The sequence below is a fragment of the Mizuhopecten yessoensis genome, unplaced genomic scaffold (genome assembly GCF_002113885.1).
Source record: "Mizuhopecten yessoensis strain PY_sf001 unplaced genomic scaffold, ASM211388v2 scaffold6163, whole genome shotgun sequence".
Lineage (NCBI taxonomy): Eukaryota > Metazoa > Mollusca > Bivalvia > Pectinida > Pectinidae > Mizuhopecten > Mizuhopecten yessoensis.
The window spans coordinates 848,896-858,227 of NW_018406412.1; positions in this window are offsets into that span (position 1 = coordinate 848,896).

Consider the following 9,332-nt stretch of genomic DNA (forward strand, 5'->3'; position numbering starts at 1 on the left):
AATTGTACATTCAACTCAAGGTCGATTTTTCTTATATACACAAAGATTTGTTCATCATGGACATCACTTAATTAATATGCAGTTCAGTCTTTTGTCTTTAAAATTAGGCCTCGTCATTACGGATACGTGGCAAGCTTGAACATGTCTCAGATCATCAACATTTTACTTGGTGTGGTATGCTTATTCAAGAGAACTATGTAGTACCTATCTAATTTGTTTGAACGTCCAATCCACTAGGCCTACACTACAGTTCGGTTAGCAGACGAAAACATCTAATGTTCAAGGCGGGTTAACATATCGACCGTTTGCATTTTTGCTAGTTGCACCGGTGACCATATGCACCTTCAAAAAGCAAGTTTAACATGTACTAACATACACTCAACATAGATTTAATGGTGAACAGGATGTATAACATTAAATTCAACTTGTGACGTGTACAGAACAATCCAGATCAATATATATGTGTTGATTTTAATTCATGATTGAATTTTTCAGATATATTAATTATCTCTTTCGTAGGTCACGCAATCAATAAAAATACTTCAAAAGTTTATCAACATTGAACTCGCGTGAACACCAACAATAGGAGCTATTTCGGTCCAGGTACTCATGTAAATCCGTGCACTGTGGAGTTGAAAGTCCACTAATTACCATGGGGCACATGCCTTAATTTGTTGATGATCCAGGTAGGAAGATTATCTCATTTTGATAAAAAAAACTCCTAAGGCATCTTGATTTATTTTTTTGGATAATGGGTATAGTCAACTTAAAGTATTTTTATTTTAACAAGGTTTAATCTATATTTCATATGCTACATTCATAGATATATGACTGACAGAGAAATAGTGTGACATATTATCTCAATTAATCTGATAAGTAATAATTAGTTTTAGCTGCACAAGTGTAGGCTAATCAGTACTAGCTGAGCTGTATAGGGGGTCATGCTGTGTGATCAGCTCCCTCTGGCTGAAGGGCAAATGGTCAGTAGTGGGATACCCCCACTGGGACCATTAAAATGATCAGCTGAACCTCAGCCGATATAGTGTAGATTTGATTTTTTTTTTAAACAAATTTAACATACTATTTCTATGTAGCTTCATTCTTTTATACAAGAATAGAGAAATAATTACACTAAGCATTATGTGTAGTTTATGGAACTGTTTTGATTATTCAAATCAAGCAAGTAGTTTAAATTATTCTGTATATGTAAGACTGTCATTTGAAGTGTTCAAATACTAAATAATTCAATAATGCATTTAAGTTCTATGTTTGTGTTAAAAGCGAAGTCGACCGAACACAGACTTCGTCAGTGAAGTATAGACTATAAACCCATCAACCAACCAACCAAGAGAATTAAGGGTAGAGACCTTGAGAGTCGGAAAGGAAAGAGTTAAAGATTATCAACATTTGGATTAACCTGTGTAAGCTGTACATGGAAATAAAGATGTAAGGAATGGCAGCAATGGTGTTGGAGCCTGTGACTGCCAGGACGACGTAAGATTATGTTGTATGGCCGGCCTATGACATCAGACCCCAGAAGGGCATAGATATTAAAGCCTCGTCTATCAATACACCTATCATTGACAAACGATATATGTACAGTACCTGTTACTGTTATAAAATAATTTGATCACTACTTTTGCCCTTTCAATAAAATAACCCATACATTATAATTACTCGGAGAAAACCCACATGGTCGGGCAGGTGACCCCAACCTTTTCACGTCCGATCGAGGAATCGAACCTCGGCCTCCTTGGTGAAAGGCAAGTGCGCTATTCACAGTCATCACACCATGGATAAACAGAAGTTGTCTTATAAATCATGTACTTCACAAACGGATCACGATCCTTTTTTAAGCGTTTCACATATACAATATTAATGTGGATGCGTAATATGTACACAGGCAGTTAAAGGGAGTGCAAGACTAAACGTTAATAGCAGCTTCGACGAATTGAAATGGTAAAGTTAAATACAGTTAAAGCTGTACTCATTATAAAGATTACGGGGGAAGTGAGCATTACCCCCTCCCAACCTCCCAACCTTCACTCCCCTACAGGACAGGTCGGGATTCGAGAAAAGAATACACATGCTGTTCAACCCACTGTATATATCTTAAGAGGCGACTAATGTGGGAATCCCCTGCATAAGTGGGGATTTGCTTTTGTGCCCTCTACTTGGGGACATGAAAGCATTGCTATATTTGGGATCTTTATATTTCTTTCTACTTTTGACTACCTTTTATTTCCTAGTGCCTTGCATGGTAACACCTCGCTTTTGGCTTTAATGTTGAGTGTTCGCCCAGGTGAGTAGGCAATGGGTTCTGTCCCCAGGCTGGGATATACCAAACCCATTAAAAATGGTAGTTGTTATTTCTCTGCTTAACATTCAGCAGTAAGGGAATGGCAACAACTGGTTTATCAGTTATCAGTATAATGTGACCTGGCGGATGACTGGGTGACTTCAGCATGATATTACAGTGAGATAGCACTACTATCATAAAGTCGGCATCAGATCCGTGTAACCATGCTACCATATCAGAGATACTAGTACTTGTTCATGGTGTTTTACCCACATAATCATGATGTAGTACTAAACTATAGACAGGCATCATTTACATGTGGTTAGTGCTACACGAAGGGAGATTAAATACAAGACAACAGATAGGTTGCCAATAAATATAGGGGAAGTTGAGGTATCTTTTCAGGTACTGACTGTCATTGGCCGAGGTAGAAGTGAATACACTTTCTTCCCTTGGCGAGACAGATTCGCCTTTTCGATTTAGACGGAGACCCTTAACCAAGCAACTTGAGCAGAACGGTATACTTAACAAGCAAACTAATTAAAAAGGCATTGGCATCCTCGATACTCCAGAGGTTACGCACACTGTCATGCTCTCTACACCCCCATTCTCGATACTCCAGAGGTTACGCGCACTGTCATGCTTTCTGCACCCCCATTCTCGATACTCAAGGGGTTACGCTCACTGTCGTGCTCTCTACACCCCCATTCTCGATACTCCAGAGGTTACACGCACTATCGTGCTCTCTGCACCCCATCCTCAATACTCCAGAGGTTACGCTCACTGTCGTGCTCTCTGCACCCCATCCTCGATACTCCAGGGGTTACGCTCACTGTCATGCTCTCTACACCCCCATCCTCGATACTCCAGGTGTTACGCTCACTGTCGTGCTCTCTGCACCCCCATCCTCAATACTCCAGAGGTTATGCTCACTATTGTGCTCTCTGCACCCCCATCCTCAATACTCCAGGGGTTACTCTCACTTGCGCTCTCTGCACCCCCTTCATCCATACTCCAGGGGTTACGCCCACTGTCTTGCTCTCTGCACCCCCATCATCAATACTTTAGGGGTTACGCCCAGTCATGCTCTCTGCACCCCCATCCTCGATATCCCAGAGGTTACGCCAACTGTCATGCTCTCTGCAACCCCATCCTTCATACTCCAGGGGTTACACGCACTGTTGTGCTCTCTGCACCCCCATCCTCAATACTCCAGGGGTTACGCGAACTGTCGTGCTCTCTGCACCCCCATCCTCCATACTCCAGGGGTTAATCTTACTTTAGCTCTCTGCACTCCCATCCTCAATACTCCAGGGGTTACGCTCACTTTAGCTCTCTGCACCCCCATCCTCAATTCTCCAGGGGTTACGCGAACTGTCGTGCTCTCTGCACCCCCATCATCCATACTTTAGGGGTAACGTGAACTGTCGTGCTCTCTGCACCCCCATCATCCATTCTCCAGGGGTTAATCTCACTTTAGCTCTCTGCACCCCCATCCTCCATACTTCAGGGGTTACGCGAACTGTCGTGCTCTCTGCACCCCCATCATCCATACTTAAGGGGTAACGTGAACTGTCGTGCTCTCTGCACCCCCATCATCCATACTTCAGGGGTTACGCGAACTGTCGTGCTCTCTGCAACCCCATTCTCAATACTCCAGGGGTTACCCTTACTTGCACTCTCTGCAACCCCATCCTCAATACTCCAGGGGTTACTCTCACTTTCTCTTTCTGCACCCCCATCCTCCATTCTCAAGGGGTTACGCTCAATTACGCTCTCTGCACCCCCATCCTCAATTTTCCAGGGGTTACGCTCACTTTCGCTCTCTGCACCTCCATCCTCCAGGGGTTACGCTCACTTTCGCTCTCTGCACCTCCATCCTCCAGGGGTTACGCTCGCTTACGCTCTCCGCACCCCCATCCTCAATACTCCAATACTCCAGGGGTTACGCTCCCTTTCGCTCTCTGCACCTCCATCCTCCATACTCCAGGGGGTACGCTCACTTTCGCTCTCTGCACCACTATCCTCCATACTCCAGGGGTTAGGCTCACTTTCGCTCTCTACACCCCCATCCACCACCCTCCAGGGGTTCCTCTCACTTTCGCTCTCTGCACCACCATCCTCCATACTCCACGGGTTACGCTCACCGGCGTGCTCTCTGCACCCCCATCTTCAATACTCCAGGGGTTACGCTCCCTTTCGCTCTCTGCACCTCCATCCTCCAGGGGTTACGCGCACTTTCGCTCTCTGCACCACTATCCTCCATACTCCAGGGGTTAATCTTATTTTAGCATACTCCAGGGGTTAATCTTACTTTCGCTCTCTGCACCCTCAACCTCAATACTCCAGGGGTTACGCTTACTTTAGCTCTCTGCACCACCATCCTCCTTACTCCAGGGGTTACGCTCACTTTAGCTCTCTGCACCCCTATCCTTCATACTCCAGGGGGTAATTTTATTTTAGCTCTCTGCACGCCCATCCTTCATTCTCCAGGGGTTAATCTCACTTTAGCTCTCTGCACCCCCATCTTCAATACTCCAGGGGTTACGCTCCCTTTCGCTCTCTGCACCTCCATCCTCCATACTCCAGGGGTTAATCTTACTTTGGCTCTCTGCACCCCCATCCTCAATGCTCCAGGGGTTACGCGAACTGTTGTGCTGTCTGCACCCCCATCATCCATACTGCAGGGGTTACGCGAACTGTCGTGCCCTCTGCACTCCCATCATCCATACTTCAGGGGTAACGCGAACTGTCGTGCTCTCTGCAACCCCATCATCCATACTTCAGGGGTCACGCGAACTGTCGTGCCCTCTGCACTCCCATCATCCATACTTCAGGGGTAACGCGAACTGTCGTGCTCTCTGCAGCCCCATCATCCATACTCCAGGGGTTACGCTCACCGTCGTGCTCTCTGCACCCCCATTCTCAATACTCCAGGGGTTACCCTTACTTGCTCTCTCTGCACCCCCATCCTTCATACTCCAGGCGTTACGCTCACTTTCGCTCTCTAGACCCCCAATCTCCATCCTCCAGGGGTTACGCTCTCTTTCGCTCTCTACACCCCCATCCTCCATCCCCCAGGGGTTACTCTCACTTTTGCTCTCTGCACCACCATCCTCCTTACTCCAGGGGTTACGCTCACCGTCGTGCTCTCTGCATCCCCATTCTCAATACTCCAGGGGTTACCCTTACTTGCTCTCTCTGCACCCCCATCCTTCTTACTCCAGGCGTTAAGCTCACTTTCGCTCTCTACACCCAAATCCTCCATCCTCCAGGGGTTACCCTCACTTTCGCTCTCTGCACCGCCATCCTCAATATTCCAGGGATTACGCTCACTTTCGCTCTCTGCCCCTCCATCCTCCAGGGGTTACGGTCGCTTACGCTCTCTGCACCACCATCCTCCTTACTCCAGGGGTTACGCTCACTTTAGCTCTCTGCACCCCTATCCTTCATACTCCAGGGGTTAATCTTATTTTAGCTCTCTGCATCCCCATCCTTCATACTCCAGGGGTTAATCATGTTTTCCCTCTCTGCACCACCATCCTCAATATTCCAGGGGTTACGCTCTCTTTCGCTCTCTACACCCCCATCCTCCAACCTCCAGGGGTTACACTCACTTTCGCTCTCTGCTCCCCCATCCTCAATATTCCAGCGGTTACGCTCACTTTCGCTCTATGCACCACCATCCTCCATACTCCAGGGGGTAATCTTATTTTAGCTCTCTGCATCCCCATCCTTCATACTCCAGGGGTTAATCTTACTTTGGCTCTCTGCACCCCCATCCTCATCCTCCAGGGGTTACACTCACTTTCGCTCTCTGCTCCTCCATCCTCCAGGGGTTACCCTCACTTTCGCTCTCTGCACCTCCATCCTCCAGGGGTTACCCTCACTTTCGCTCTCTGCACCACTATCCTCCATACTCCAGGGGTTAGGCTCACTTTCGCTCTCTACACCCCATCCTCCATCCTCCAGGGGTGACTCTCACTTTTGCTCTCTGCACCACCATCCTCCTTACTCCAGGGGTTACGCTCACCGTCGTGCTCTCTGCATCCCCATCCTTCATACTCCAGGCGTTACGCTTACTTTCGCTCTCTGCAACTTCATCCTCAATACTCCAGGGGGTACTCTCACTTTCTCTTTCTGCACCCCCATCCTCAATTTTCCAGGGGATACGCTCACTTTCGCTCTCTGCCCCCCCATCCTCAATATTCCAGGGGTTACGCCCACTTTCGCTCTCTGCACCCCCAATCTCCATCCTCCAGGGGCTACGCTCACTTTCGCTCTCTGCACCACTATCCTCCATACTCCAGGGGTTACGCTTACTTTCGCTCTCTGCAACTTCATCCTCAATACTCCAGGGGTCACGCGAACTGTCGCGCTCTCTGCACCCCCATCATCCGTACTTCAGGGGTTACGCGAACTATCGTGCTCTCTGCACCCCCATTCTCAATACTCCAGGGGTTACCCTTACTTGCTCTCTCTGCACCCCCATCCTTCATACTCCAGGCGTTACGCTCTCTTTCGCTCTCTACACCCCCAATCTCCATCCTCCAGGGGTTACGGTCGCTTACGCTCTCTGCACCACCATCCTCCATACTCCAGGTGTTACGCTCACTGTCGTGCTCTCTACACCCCCATTCTCGATACTCCAGAGGTTACACGCACTATCGTGCTCTCTGCACCCCATCATCCATACTTCAGGGGTCACGCGAACTGTCGTGCCCTCTGCACCCCCATCATCCATACTTCAGCGGTTACGCGAACTGTCGTGCTCTCCGCACCCCCATCATCCATACTTTAGGGGTTACGCGAACTGTCGTGCTCTGTGCACCCCCATCATCCATACTTCAGCGGTTACGCGAACTGTCGTGCTCTCTGCATCCCCATTCTCAATACTCCAGGGGGTACTCTCACTTTCTCTTTCTGCGCCCCCTGCTCACTATTGTGCTCTCTGCACCCCCATCCTTCATTCTCCAGGGGTTACTCTTACTTTAGCTCTCTGCACACCCATCCTTCAAACTACAGGGGTTAATCATATTTTAGCTCTCTGCACCCCCATCTTCCATACTCCAGGGGTTATGCTCTCCGTCGTGCTCTCTGCACCCCCACCATCCATACTTCAGGGGTTACGCGAATTGTCGTGCTCTCTGCACCCCCACCATCCATACTTCAGGGGTTACGCGAGCTGTCGTGCTCTCTGCACCCCATCATCCATACTTCAGGGGCTACGCGAACTGTCGTGCTCTCTGCAGCCCCATCATCCATACTCCAGGGGTTACGCTTACTTTCGCTCTCTGCAACCCCATCCTCAATACTTCAGGGGTTACTCTCACTTTCTCTTTGTGCACCCCCATCCTCCATTCTCAAGGGGTTAGGCTCAATTACGCTCTCTGCACCCCCATCCTTCAGTCTCCATGGGTTAATCTTACTTAAGCGCTCTGCACCCCCATCCTCAATGCTCCAGGGGTTACGCGAACTGTCATGCTCTCTGCACCCCCATCCTTCTTACTCCAGGCGTTACGCTCACTTTCGCTCTCTACACCCCCAATCTCCATCCTCCAGGGGTTACGCTCACTTTCGCTCTCTGCACCACCATCCTCCATACTCCAGGGGTTACGCTCACTTTCGCTCTCTACACCCCCAATCTCCATCCTCCAGGGGTTACGCTCGCTTACGCTCTCTGCACCCCCATCCTCAATACTCCAGGGGTTACGCTCACTTACGCTCTCTGCACCACCATCCTCAATACTCCAGGGGTTACGCTTACTTTCGCTCTCTGCAACCTCATCCTCAATACTCCAGGGGTTACGCTCACTTTCGCTCTCTGTACCCGTGATATACGTCATGACAAAGCTAAAGGCTGTTTTTTAGCCACCTAGTGATACGTCATGACAAAACTAAAGGCTGTTTTAGCCACCTAGTGATACGTCATGACAAAACTAAAGGCTGTTTTAGCCACCTAGTGATACGTCGTGACAAAATCAAAGGCTGTTTTAGCCACCTAGTGGATGAGACGGAGAAGAGCAGCTTGATCCTTTAATGTACTGACAATATGCATCGTATGTGCTGATAAACGTATCTTAGTCAGAGCGATTCTATCTCGCTTTGGTATAAGTAATGTTGCAATGTTAAACTATCGGTTAAATGTCTATACAAATGATATTTCGAGGAGCTCTCTAGTAATTCAAACATTTCTTGCCATGCGTTATCAAATATTCTCTGCTTAATAAGTGGCAGGGCCACAGATATATTTAGATTGTTTTGATTTAACCACATTTCACTAAAACCGAGTGAAAAAAGTGTATCTTTCCCAAATGTTACCCAATTAAAAACACTTTTTTTTTGTATATTCATGAGTTCCTCATAAGCAGTTTTAAGAATACAGTTCTTAGTATTTAATAGCTTGAACCAGTACTTAATCAAGTTATAATGCTTGGTATGTACAATTGGAAATATACCCAATTCAAAATGGATCATAACATTACATGTGGATTTTTAGCCCACCATCATCTGATGGTGGGCTATTCAAATCACCCTGCGTCCGTGGTCCGTCGTCCGTCCTTAAACAATTCTTGTTATCGGTATTTCTCAAGAAGTCCAAGAGGGATCTTTCTCAAATTTTATATGCAGGTTCCCCTTGGTCCTTAGCTGTGCATGGCAACTTTTGTGACTGATCGGATAAACAGCATGGCCGACAGGAAGCCATCTTGGATTTTGATATTGAAAGTTTGTTATCGCTATTTCTCAAGAAGTACCAGAGGGATCTTTCTCAAATTTGATATGTAGGTTCCCCTTGGTCCTAAGTTGTGCAGGGCAATTTTTGAGACTGATCGGATAAACAACATGGCCGACAGGCAGCCATCTTGGATTTTGATATTGAAAGTTTGTTATCGCTATTTCTCGGGAAGTATCAGAGGGATCTTTCTCAAATTTAATATGTAGGTTCCCCCTTGGTCCTTAGCTGTGCAGGGCAACTTTTGAGACTGATCGGATAAACAACATGGCCGACAGGCAGCCATCTTGGATTTTGATA